This window comes from Aedes aegypti, chromosome 1, assembly GCF_002204515.2.
Source record: "Aedes aegypti strain LVP_AGWG chromosome 1, AaegL5.0 Primary Assembly, whole genome shotgun sequence".
Taxonomy (NCBI): domain Eukaryota; kingdom Metazoa; phylum Arthropoda; class Insecta; order Diptera; family Culicidae; genus Aedes; species Aedes aegypti.
The window spans coordinates 59,768,007-59,781,646 of NC_035107.1; the positions used below are offsets into that span (position 1 = coordinate 59,768,007).

Consider the following 13,640-nt stretch of genomic DNA (forward strand, 5'->3'; position numbering starts at 1 on the left):
CGGACCAAAATTTGTTGGTGGGTAATGTTGTACAGGCAATGCTGTTGTCATTATAAATATTCAAATCTTAAGAACAATTAATTTTTGAAAACAAAAAATAATATAGCGCTTGGTGTAGTTCAGTACAAGCCAGCCTGATGAGGCATCACAATTTTCCCAATTTCAGAATACCAAATTCGACTTTATTCATGCATTCCATGCAGTTGCTAACTTTTACTGCCTTTGCGTGCGACAAAATATTTGCATTTCAACGACAAATAATTGATGCAAAAACCTACTCATAAACAGGCTCAGCTGTCATCCATCAATGAATCACGTTTCTATCCCGATTCTTGGAAATTTATACCCTTCCAGCTTCCACATCGTAAATTTTCATCTGTATTCATATCGACGAAAATTGTTCGAAGCATAAGCTCGGTTTATCCGAAACCCTCTGACTTTGTGCAACTGCCACTGCAGTCAATAATAATTAGCTAGCTCCACACAATCGATTGCTAATATCGGCTCTATCTAAAAACAACCTCGACACTCAAAATCCGAATCGTGACCGCCCGTAATGAACGAATATGCACAAGCTACCAATGCCCGTCCATCAATTAAAACCGGGGCAATTTTAGAACGATTTGCATCTGGCTGCAAATAGTGGACCGAGACCAGCGAAGCACTGTGGTTACATATGTTCTACAAAGCGGTCAAATATCATCTAGTACAATATCTGGTAATAAATGCCGTCATAAATTGACAAATCTAATTGATTGTGTGTCAATGAAAATCACTTTTGAAGTTGTTGTCATTGATATCACAATAAAAACTTTGATGGAGGACTACTTAACTTGAGGATTTCTTAACATGTAGTTGAACATGTTATTAAGAAAATCATATGCGTCAAAAAGTAGCTTATCAATAAATTATGGTTAAGGTGAAGACAAATCGAAGCCATACCTAATATTTTCAAGAGCATATTTCTAGCTGCCAATCGATTAAGTTTTCAGTTTAAACGGATTTCCGGTTCTCCAGATTTGTACTCTTGAAAATTTGAAGTTTTGCTTCGAATCATCTTCACCTTAACATTTTAAAACAGAATGTAAAAATCACATGTGCGAAACACTACAATTTAAAAAAAAATCTTTTCTGTCATTTACAGATTTAACTATAAGTATCCAAAAGAGACGTGTTAAAATTTTTGGTTCTACATTCTTGCAATCATAAAAAAACATGAAAATGTATGGTAAACAAGTAATTTGTTTCTTATTTTTAGCCTATGAATGGTACCACTGTGCGAAGCCGTGATTCGCGTGTACCTATTCGACCGAACATCATCGCCAGGATCGTGAGCTTCATTTCCTTTTGTGTGTGGTTTTTGGTCAACTTCGAGTGCCAACAAAGCGTCGACAGAACAGCGCTGAACCGAATTGCTTGAGTTAAACCAGAGCGCACTTAGAATGCGACTTTATCTAGCGGTCCACAGTACCGACACGTGCTGTACGCCACCCTATATCTCTAGCTACAGGTTGTTGGTTCTGCTCTGCAAGTGATCTCTCGAGATTGCTCGCCTCACGTACGACACTATCTTGAGCTGTAAATCTTCCAGCGAAGCATATCTGTGTATCGGAAAATTGATTTATCTGAAGTCATAATTGAAAACAAGCGGAGGTGACATGATTGAGTGAAGGAGGGGCCACTGATAACTTAGATGGTTCGTCGTTATTTTAGAGTAAGCTTAACCCTTCGTCTGTGTTCTGGGGTCAATATGACCCCAGAGTGCTTTGAAAGGCTACAACTATTTGGTAATCGAATTTATGAAACTTTTCCATACTTTTATGCGATTTCACTTGGAGTTTTTGAAATACAGTCAAGTCTTCGTAGCTCGATATTGGAGAGACTATCGAGAATATATCCTTAGCCTGAAAAGGGCAGTGCAATACGCATGAGCGTAAAGATAGCCTATAGCTCATTACAACAGCGGATTGAGCTTGAGCTTGAGCTTGATTGGCCGCCCGTGGATGCACTCCAGTATCGCCAGATCAGCTGCACTTACACAAGGAACCAACCGAATGACTGCTTGGGACTAACAGGCATCCTCAGTGTATAAGTGCTGGTGATCTTCTATTTTTAGGCAACAATGGCACCTGCCACGTCAGAATGCAGACCAATGAGGGGAAGGGGGAGGAATTGATGATGCATTGAACTGACTCCCACGTAGACCGTATATTCCACTGCATCCACGTCAGTTCATGCGGGAGTGTATGGGTTGGGGGAAAGGCATGGCAGAGAGGTTTGCTTTTGTGGTTAGCAGACTGCCTATGTATCAGGCGTAAGAAAGGCGTGCGCGTGGCAGTAGGAAGCGTTAGGGAAACGGTTTCTTGTCCGTCTCTGGTTCTAGCGTTTGCTATGAACGAATAGTTTGAGTGTGATATATTTAGAATGGAAGATAGAAGCAAGTGAGAGATATACAACTACAAAGTACGAGGAAAGGGACGGGCCTGGGATTGAACCCATGACCTTCTGCATATGAAGCAGAAGCGGTAGCCATCAGACCACCAACCCCGTCTTAGCTCATTACAACAGCGGATTGAGAATAACAGAAAGTCCTGAAGATTCAGGCTTCTGAAATCAGTTGCACTAATAAAGTGTTTACCAAGTAATTGCAATCGCAGTTACACGAAAATTGATATTTAATATCAGGTGATACAGTCACCCCACAACTATGGATCAACTAAGGGTCGTTTTTCAGATCAAAATACTATTAAACATCATGGTGTAGCGGTACAAAACCTAAATTACATCCTTGGCAATGCAGAATATAGTTGTTTTCGGAAATGCACTTCAAAATTCGCGGTAATTTACGTAAAAGCGTCTATTTACCCTTGGAGATGACTCAGTAATGTAAAATTTTGTTTGACGACACAACTCCAAACTATTCCAATATTGCTTGTACTTCAACATCGGAAAAGTTGACCCAGGGCCAAAGAAGTCATGCCATCAATCAGCCATTTTCAGCGATGGAAGAATGCCCAGCTTTAAATCACGAGAATATACACCAGTACCAGCTAATTAGGGGTCTATTTTATAAGTCGAGTCGATCAAAATGACTCGACTGGAGTCACTGTCGACCGAAAAATTCGCTCGACTCAGCTCTGTCACTCGAGTTTTTCGACAGTTGTCACTCTATGTGACTGGATTACTATGGGAGTCGACGAGTGACATTTGAAATATGCATGCTTGCTTTGATCGACAATGAATACAGACGAGTCACATGAATCTGCTCGATTTATAAAATAGGCCTCTTAGTATATAATTAAAAAATAATCAAATTTCATTGAATTTAAACATATTTTTCTTAAAATAATCATATTTTTAAGTAGTTTTTGTTGACTAACTAATGTCGTTTTTATTTTTAGGAATTAGGTCGGCGATCAGCACATAAACAAACCGACGTCAAGAAAATTGTAGTTCGGTCAAGCCTGAATCGGGTTGGGGTTTAAGCTATGATCCAGAACGAGTTTTGCCAGTTTCAACCTAGGTTCCAAAACGAATTCGACACAGTTTCGTGTCGTATACAGTAAAAAAAACGAAATTAGCTTCAAAAGCATGTAAAATGATTTGAAATCGGATGAGATAAGGTTATGGTCAATAAATGATGAAATTTTTAGTAAAAAGGAGGGAAAATAAAGAAATCTACTTTTAGCTCAGACTAGTTTTGATTATAGGCAAATTTTATGTTCAACAAAATTTTCATAAGTTTAATTTGGAATAAAATGATGCCAAAAGATTCAAAACCGGTTAAAAAATAACAAAGTTATGAAGACTTCACTGAAGGTCATATTTTATAACTTTATTATTCACCTTCAAGTCGCTTGCGCCACCCCTAAATCTTAATATTTGTTACTCAAAATTTGAGGTTTCGCTGAATCCCTAATAGTACATATATATTTGGTTTTGATAGCTTTTGATAAATAAGCCGCACCCTAATGTACACTCAGAGCTGAAATCACTGTATTTGGCCGAAGGACCAACAGGTGGCGTTAATGTGTGAACGTCAAACACGAACAGAAACGATGCGAGCGCTGCGGGCGGTTGATTGACTACCTACTATATATTCGAATAGATCGTTAAAAAAGTAGTCAATGGATAAGGCTGTGACGTTTGTTTGGATTCTCCATGATATGGGTCTCTGAGACCATCTTGTATTTATGTTTTAAAAACCAAAAAACGGACCGTCTAGGTTATTTAAGAATCAGAATCAGTTCAACTAAAGAAATAAAATAATAAAAAGCGTTTTTTTATGAAAATTGCTTAGACAAACTATCTTAAAAGCTAAATTTTTCAAAATCAGATCATATTTCTCAGTGGTTTTTTAATGTTGAAGTGATTGTGTACCAAGAGTTTTACTATTGAAACAGATAGTTTCCAATTATACTTGTCTGATGAGCATCGAATCATTTTAGACTAACTATTGCATAGTACTAAGCTGATTCGGTTTGAGAGGGTTAAGATAATGTATGTTGTTTTCAGCATTTACCGTAGCATAATCACTTTAAAAGTTTTGGTGCGAAAAACATAGGATTTTCAGTGTACAAGCTAGTGCTGACAGGTTATCCCTACCCCAACATCTATTTCTTCAGATCTTCAAAGGTCTGTAAGTCGCAGACGAAATAGGTCTATCTGTCAAGATAAGCAACACATATTAGAGTTTAAAGGTATTTGCTCGCGTTACTAGTGATTTTAGTATTTTATTTTTTGCAAAAAGTGAAGTGATAAAGTTCAATTAATTCAATTCAATTAAACATACTCTAATAATCCCTCCTCTAAATCTAATAAAACAGTATAGTTCAGATTTTCATTTTCATGTATTCTTTCCATGATTGTATGTTAAAAGAACCGTGGTAACCCACTAAGAAATCACATAGCCTTCAACCTATCGAACAACTTCGAAAAAAATGGCTTTCTAGCTGTTCTGCATCTTGAGTTATAGGGGACTGAAACATTCGTAGCCATTTTTAAATTTTCTCTTTTTTATGTAGATGTATTGGATTTCCTTTTTAGAAACAGCAAAAAGGTCGTAAATCCTTTCAAGTTGTACGACGATATAACGATTTGAATTTGGGGTCAATATGACCCTAAGGCCCAAATAGCCGTAGGGGTAAGCGCGCAGCTATTCAACAAGACCAAGCTGAGGGTCGTGGGGTTTGATCCCACTGGTCGAGGATCATATTTTAAAGGAAATTTTCTAGACTTTCCAGAGCATAGTGTATCTTCGTACCGTACCTGCCACACGATATACATTATCGCGCCGCCACCAAACCAGATCTCGCCAATGTGACTCGCGACGCGCCTCAATTCGCCGCATTTTGAAATCAGTTTTAAAGTGTGGCGCTGCATTTTTACGATGCTTATGAACACAGCGCACTATTCAAATATAAGTCGCGATGCTTGGAGATTGAGAAAAAATAAATTTTAAAAATACGTTTCTCGCGGAACATTACTAAAGGACCTATCTAACATTGAGAGGCTCTCTTTGTTTACTTTCTCTTTCATTAATAACTGAGTCACATTAATCTCTTCTGTTGCGTTTTTTGTATGAAACGCTAGTCAAGGAAATTGACTTTCGATCTATTGTGAAAAACTTCCCAAAATCTTTAGTGTTCCACTGTTATAAGCGAAAGAGAACGAGAGAGGGGAGAATCTCTCATTTGTACATATTACTGCCGGATCCATAATAGAGTAAAATGGGGCAAAAATTTGAGTAGTGCAAAAGTTTTTTTAAGGATTTCTTGTTCAATTCAAAACAAAACTTATAAATGACATTGTGGTGCGAATGCAACAAATATCATAAAAATCGATTGAGATTCGGAAAAGTAATGGCAATTCATTGTTTTTTTGACGTGAGAATTGTAATTTTTGGTCGAATTTTTAGTGCACGGTATCAAATGAAGATAAAATCTATTTCGACTTTTTATGCTTATGGGCGTTTCTAGGTCTATCATAAGAATGCTTTGATGTGTATTAGTGTTTACATAAATGCTAAGAATAAATTTTTAGCCCATAGTGGGGCAAAAGTTTGACCCATACATAAACTCGCGGAAAAAAATGTAAATTGACTCAAATCTACATATTTTCTTCAAATTTAGAGAAACTTGACTATTTTTGCTATTTTTGGGTATGCAGTCGAAGCTTAGTATAACGACATCGCAAGGGACCGTCGTAATAGAGAAAAGTCGCTATAGAGAATAGTTATAACATTAAAATATTTTTCAAGGGACCGAAAAATGTCGCTATAGAGAGCTTTTGTCATTATAAACGTTGTCGTTATAACAAGCTTCGACTGTATTACAATATATCCTGTTTTGGGCAATAGTTTGAGAAAAAAACAGTGTGAATTTTTCTGTAAACATAAGTTTATGCCTGTCACAAAAATGTCGATATTTTGTTTTCCGAACAGCGAACTTTTGCTACACACTAGATTCGAACTCTTGACCTACCATTGGGGCAAAAATTCGTTTTAAACAATCAATTTTGAAAAGATTATAACTAACAAATTGGTAAACTTTCTGACACAAGCTTGTTCAGCAAAACTATAGCCAATGTGTTAAAGGTTCACTGTGTGGTATTTATTTCTTTTCAACTGCTTTTGTTTTCCTGGAAATTTTGAGGTCGAACTTTTGACCTACCTTACTCTACATGTAAAAATGGTCAAAGAAGTTCTCGATTAATAACTGTGGAAGTGCTCATAAGAACACAAAGCTGAGAAGCAGGCTCTGTGCCAGTTGAAACGAAACGCTAGAAAGAAAAACGACTCCAAGGCACAGACAACGTCACTTTTGTTTTGGCACAGACAGAAGGGTAATTGAATGAGGCGATTTGCAATTTCTAGTAGAAATGCGAATGAGATTTATAGATTAGATATGAATCAATATTCATCGGATGCACTTTTTAAAACTTACCCCAACATCGTATTTCTCCAGATCTGTTCCATCTTATTATTGACCAAATTATCAAAATCACTGACACCACCTAAATCCATCCAGTGGACAGCTCCACTGATTACGCTTTCATCAAGATAACCCGTACCGTTGATTTGGTTGATTAGCGCCCGAACATTATTCAGCGAAACTCCACGACCATCGAATGTCTTGCACTGCACTTTTCTCACTGCTTACACGCCAATTGCCCGGTTTTAATTAGTAAATATTCCTTAAAGTCCACTTTCCACTGAGGCACTGTGAGCACCATGACGACCAGTGACTACGGAGTATTACTTGGCTGTTTTGTGTGTTTAATCATTCCACGGCGTTGCGCTTCTTCCCAGTTGCGTTCTTTTCCCGTCGTCGAACTTCTCGTTTCTGATAAGACACGATAAGACAGCAAAGTACCACTAATTGGTCTCCAATGCTAATTTACTGCTGCGGCAAAATGCTCCAACAGTTCGATACCGTTCCGAAACGGAGAGAAACCAATACCGTCCCCCCTTACACTTGTTCTGGTTCCCCACCATAGAGTAGAGTGGGGCAAAAGTTCGAGTTGGGTAAGAGTTTCTTCATAATTTTCTGGCTCAATTCAAAACAAATGTCATAAATATCATGGTGGCTCAAACGCTCTTTGAGTAATAAACTTTCACTTTAAATATCGAAGACATCGATTTAGATTTGAACAAGTTGTGGTCATTTTTCATGAAAATTTTAATTTTTCCATGACAAATTTTCAATTGACTCAATAATATTATATTCGTACAAAATCAAACCTTTCTGAGCCTCTACTGGCTACACCACTGATCCATCACCCGAAAGGTTTTCGGGTTTTTCATATTTCGACATGTAGAATCTAACCAAAATACTCCGGTTGAAAACCCCGTGTAACACCATCGTGACCTTCCTTTGTTAGTTTTTTTTTATCTAGTCATTTTTTGGTAAATTCATATTAACCCTTAAAACATTTTGGCCAAAGAACTTTTACTGTAAACTAGATTCAAACTCTTGTTCTTTTAAGACAATCAATTAAAAAACTGTTATAACTGGGTAATTATTCCACACAAGTTTCTTTATTCAAATTGTAGCCAATATGTTGAAGGTAATAAATAATGTTGAAGGTTCACTGTGTTGTATTCGAATACTGATTATTCCACTAAGGTCAAACTTTTGCCCCACCTTACTCTTTTGTTCGCTCACTCACTCGGACGGTTTCAAACGCAAATTGGTTGTTTTGTTTTAATTGCGATATCAGAATCTTACTCGTTAAAAGTTGCTCCTCCCGTGTAACCGACCGACTTCAGGTCCCGGAGTGAGCCGAGAGCAGATATAGATACTACGACGAAGGAGCCGAACCGTGTGTTTGCTATCGAGATATCTAGTTCGTACAATTTCCTTGCCATTATTTTGGACAGTGGTTCTCAATCGCAGTGCAATGTAGAATTTTGTTGTTGCCAGAAAAATGGGTTACACTGATACGGTGGTGCAACAGTCGACTTCCAAGAAGTATAATTACTGCAATATCAAATGTACTCAAGATTGAGGATAATACAATCAACTCTCCCTAACTCGATATTGGAGAGACTATCGAGTTAGGGAGATATCGATGTACAAAAAACACATATTTTCAAATTGTTTAGCTTTTCATTAATTTGACAGAACAAATTAGAAATAAAGAACTCGATATTTTGTAACTCGATATTTCTCCTAATTCGATGAAATGAGCGGTCCTTTCAATCTTACATACTTTGATCTCTCATCTCTCTGTAAGTAGATGCCTCTCTAATTCGATTTTCGCTAACACAATGCTTCCCTCTCTAAGTCGATATTTTTATAAATAGGAGTCCTGCGATATCCGCACAAATAAAGTTTTATGTTCACCATTGGCGTAGGAACAGGAAGGCCAGAACACCCCCCCCCCCCCCCCTCCAGAACCATCCAGGCCCCCTCCAGGATTTTGGATGATAATATACATAAAAATTAAAAAAATATATATGTAATTCTAAAGTGGAGAAAAATCTTCTGAATCAATTGACAAATATTCTTCAAAAGTTACGTTCTTTTATTTTGTTCAACAATAGTGGGAAAACCTCACTAGTCGTACACAGCATCAGTGTGACGGTTCTGTCTTCAGTGAATCGTGCAAACATCGAAAGATTAATCGTCCGGCTGTCGCTCAACAACACCGTTGCAAAAATACTGTGATACTAAAAAGCGTCAGTATCCAGGAAATTCGGTTCCGTAAATTCATATTTTATAATAGTGCAAACAATACTATTTCAAATGTTTTGGCATAGAGCATATGTTCTTGAAGGGTGCCCTGATCGATGTGTCCGGTAATGATGATTACCTTACAGAAATCCATACAATAATTACAAATCGTATAAAATTAATACAACCCGACAAAATTAATTCATAGAAATGCTGTCGGCAAATATATAAATAGACATAATTACTAAAGGAACTTCTAAGACAAAAGATAGCTCGAACTATTGGCGAAAAACAAGGCTTTATTCAAAAAACATCTCTTGAAGGAATTTCAACCTGACTAAGGCATCTAAAAGAGTTAAAAAAACGTCCATCGATTTTTATACCATATTATTTTTATTGTTCTTTCTTTGTTTTCGCTTCAATTTTTTTAAATAATTTCTTAAATTTAATTTAATTGCTTAAATTTTATATTACGTAAAGGTTTATCAAAGAGTGACTTTAAAATGTTTGCTACATATCTCTTTGAAATAAGTCATTGTGAGATTTGTTTATGTTCAAGTTGATCTCGAAATGTGTTCCTGGATTTAACTTAAACATTGTTTATCTTTTCAAAAATTGAAACTTTACCTTAGCAATTATTCAAAAAAATCTTTGATTCTGTCAAATTCCTACTTATAATTTTCCCAAACAAAGTTATTATAAATATTATCGCGAAGTTCATCAAAAGTTCTTCAGAAATATTTTTAAAATACATTAGAAAGTGCGTCACACATTCTCTTTGTTTTTTTTTTCTGTAAATTCAACTTGAAATGCCCAGGTTATATATGAATTATCTACGAAAAGTATTTTTCTTTCAGCTTCGAATCTTCAGAGGAAATTTATTGAAAAACCCCAGGCATATTTTTGCTTCCGAAATCAGAATAGCGGTTAAGGAGTCTGTGGAGAATAATTGTGAAAATAACTAGGCAGGGATACATTTAGAAATTCACAAAGAAATTTGTAATGATGTAATGAAATTCTCTGAAAAATCCCCGATATAATTTCTGGAGAGAGAAAATTCATCCACAGAGGAATTCCTAAAGAAAATCTCCGGAGGAATTCTTGGAAAACATTTCCGGAGGAAATCCCAGAAGGAATTTCCGGAGGAAACCCCCGGAGGTGCTACTTGAGGTACCTCTCATAGCAATTCCTGGAGGTAATTCCCGAAGGAATTCCCAAAACAAATCGCTGGAGAAATTTCTGGAGAAAATTCCCGGAGGAGTTCTTGGGGAATCCCCAAAGGAATTCATAGAGCAAATTGCCAGACGAGTTTCTGGAGGAAATCCTTGGCGGAATTGCTATTACAGATCTCCTGGGGATTTCCTGGAGAAAATCTCCGAATGAGTTCTTGAGGGATATCCCCGTAGGAATCGTTGAAATTTCCGGAGAAATTCCTGAGTGAAATTTCCGAATAAATTTCTGTGGGAAATCTCCGGATAAATTTTCTAAATAAATACCCGAAAGAATTTCTTGACAAAATCTTTTGAAGAAATTCCTGGATAAAATAACCGGAGTTTTTGGTGGAAATCACCGGAGGAATTCTTGGAAAAATTCTCTGGTGCAAATCCCCAGCAAAATTTCTGGAGTAGATCCCGGATAAATTCACTGAAAAACTCCCCAAAATAATTCCTGTTGGAAAGCCCCTAAGAAATTCCTGGAGCACATTTTACACCGAGGAATTGTAAAATGAGGGAAATACTACAATAGGTATACTAGACACCCACACGTTGAAAAATATTCTAAAACTGCCTGGTTTGTTTTTCTTTTATAGTTGCTAGGAAAATATCTGGATTTATTTCTGAAAGTAATTCTTGAAAAATTCATTGAGCTGAGGAAACTTCCAGCATAATTTCCAGGTTATTTTCGAACGAATCACTAAAAAAAATGATGAAAAATTCCTGGCAAAATGTTTTAAAACATTTCTGTAAATATTCTTGGAAATTTTTTTAAAAAATATCCTGGAAGTTCTTTGAACATAAAATCCATGATGAATTTTGAGATAATTTAAGATGGATGTTAAAAACATTTATTAGCATAAAATCCTTAGGGAAATTTTAAAAAAACTGTTTTTACAAGCATGTTAATTTCACATTTGACACGAATCATGTTAATTTGCAGTACGTCACCATTTTTAAAGTGTACATCTCATTCAATGGCTAACGCAGTGAATGTGTAACAGGTAGAGTAAATCTAGAAATGGATTTATAATATCACGGAGACTGTTCTGTCAAGCACACAAGACTACGGTGGCGCTATCTATGCTTCCCATAGCGGTCGTTTTGGTTATTTTAATGATCCGTACTCTCAATTTTTTGTGATCAGTTACATTTTTAATTCTTCCTCTTAGAAATTATTTTGTTTTACAACAAGATTCCCTTAAATGTTTTCTTATCAAATATTCCAGGATACAGCGGATGGTTCCTCATATTCCCACAAAATTGAACCAGGAGAGCATAAACCGTTTTCTTAACAGGTTTTCCATGAGTTTGTTTTACGCAATACTTTCGGCACCGCTCAAACGTCAAAGAGTGCACCCTTGCAGTGGTTCATAGGTCTAGAAACACCTTTACACAAAAAATCGAATAAGATTTAATTTTCATTTTATTCCATGCAATGAAAATTCGATCGAAAATTACAATTTTCACGTCAGAAAACAACAAACGGTCAGAGCTTTTTCAAATCTCAATCGGTTTTTCGGTGGTGCAAAAAGTTGAAATAATTTAAGAAGGAAGGAGAGAAAACAAAGGATCCCGAAAGAAAGCTAACGATTTCGGAAACAATCGAGAAACGAAGGAAAGCAGTTTGGAATTCCAAAGGAAAGTGGAGAATTTTTGAAAATGTGCTCCAGGAATTTCTCCGGTTATTTTGTCCAGAAATTTCTTCAAAAGATTTTGTCAAGAAATTCTTTCGGGCATTTTTTCAGAGAATTTATCCGGAGATTTCCCTCAGAAATTTCTTCGGAAATTTCACTCAGGAATTTCTCCGGCAATTTCAACAATTCCTACGGGGATATCCCTCAAGAACTCTTTCGGAGATTTTCTCCAGGAAATCCCCAGGAGATCTGTAATAGCGATTCCGCCGAGGATTTCCTCCAGAAATTCCTCCGGAAATGTTTTCCAAGAATGCCTCCGGAGATTTTCTTTAGGAATTCCTCTGTGGATGTATTCTTTCTCTCCAGAAATTATATCGGGGATTTTTCAGAGAATTTTTCCGGAGATTTCCTCCAGAAAATTTTTGGGATTTGCATCAGATATCCTCCAAGAATTACTCCGGGATTTTCTCAATGAATTCCTCAGGGAATTCCCAATAGCGATTTCTCCGGGTATTTCCCCCAGAATTTGTTTCAGAAAACTTTCCAGGGATATCTTCAGAAATTCCGCTGGGGTTTTCCCCTAGGAATTCCTTCGGAGATTTACTCCAAGAACTCGTCTAAGTATTTCCTCCAGAAATTGATCCGGGGATTTCATCCAGAGATTTTGTCCATAATTTTCTTCGGGGATTTCTTACATCAATTCCTCCGAAATCCCTCCAGGAATAGCTCTGGAGATTAGCTACAAAAATTCATCCAGAATTTTCTCCAAGGATTTTCTCCAGGAAATCCATCCAGGAATTTCTGTGGGAATTTTCTCTAGATATTCCTCGCCGAGGATTTCCTTCCATATTTTCTTCAGAAATGCCTCTGGAGAAATTCCAAATATTCCTCCGAGAATTCTTTTGGAGCTCTACAAAGAATTCCTTCGCATTTCTTCCGTGGTTCCTCCTTTTTTCGGAATTTCTCCAGGAATTATCCAGAGTTCCTCAAATAATTACTTGGAAATGCTCCAGAGTTCCACTAGGAATTCTTCTGAAACTACTTCGAAAAATTCCCTACATTCCCTCCGAGAGTTTCTACAGAATTTCTCAGCAAATGTCTCAAGAGTTTCTTGGGGAATTCCTCTAGACTTCCTTCCCGGAATTCCTCAAGAGTTCCTCGTGAAGTTTTTTCCGGAGTTCCTCCAGGATTATTTCAAATCCTTCCAGAAATTATTCCGCATTTCCTCAGGCAATTCCTCTGAATTTCAATCAGCAATGCCTCGGAAATTTCTCCGGATTTCCACTGGAAATTCTTCCAAAGTTATTTCAGAAAATCCTTTGGAGATACTCTAGCTATTCCTCATCCAGTTACAGTATTGGACAAAACATTTGCAACTTTTTTGATTTTCCATACATAATGACCAACTTTGATAAACTATATCTCAGTTATTTATAGACCGATTTGAATGAAATTTTCACAGAATATCAGACATAACATGAATTTTAACATACTTTTTTGAGTGATTTTTCCAATCACAAGTTGAAAAGCAGTAACGGTTTGACTAAAGTGTATTTTTTGACGATTTTTTATAATTGACATAACTTAACATATTGAAGGAATAGCTTCATGGT

At 36.7% G+C, this 13,640-nt stretch overlaps 1 protein-coding gene across 2 annotated transcripts in view; it reads right to left on the minus strand.

The window, feature by feature from the left end:
- Window positions 1-13,640, minus strand: part of LOC23687681 (adenylate cyclase type 9) — a 125,449-nt gene that overhangs the window by 24,318 nt on the left and 87,491 nt on the right. Inside the window, exon 1 of one of the 2 annotated variants that reach the window (XM_021857579.1) lies at window positions 6,945-7,508. The exons of the other annotated variant lie outside the window; for it this stretch is intronic. The gene's annotated coding sequence lies outside the window, so the exon portion shown is untranslated. Of the gene's footprint in view, window positions 1-6,944; window positions 7,509-13,640 lie in introns of those variants that run through there. 2 annotated transcript variants of the gene reach the window in all.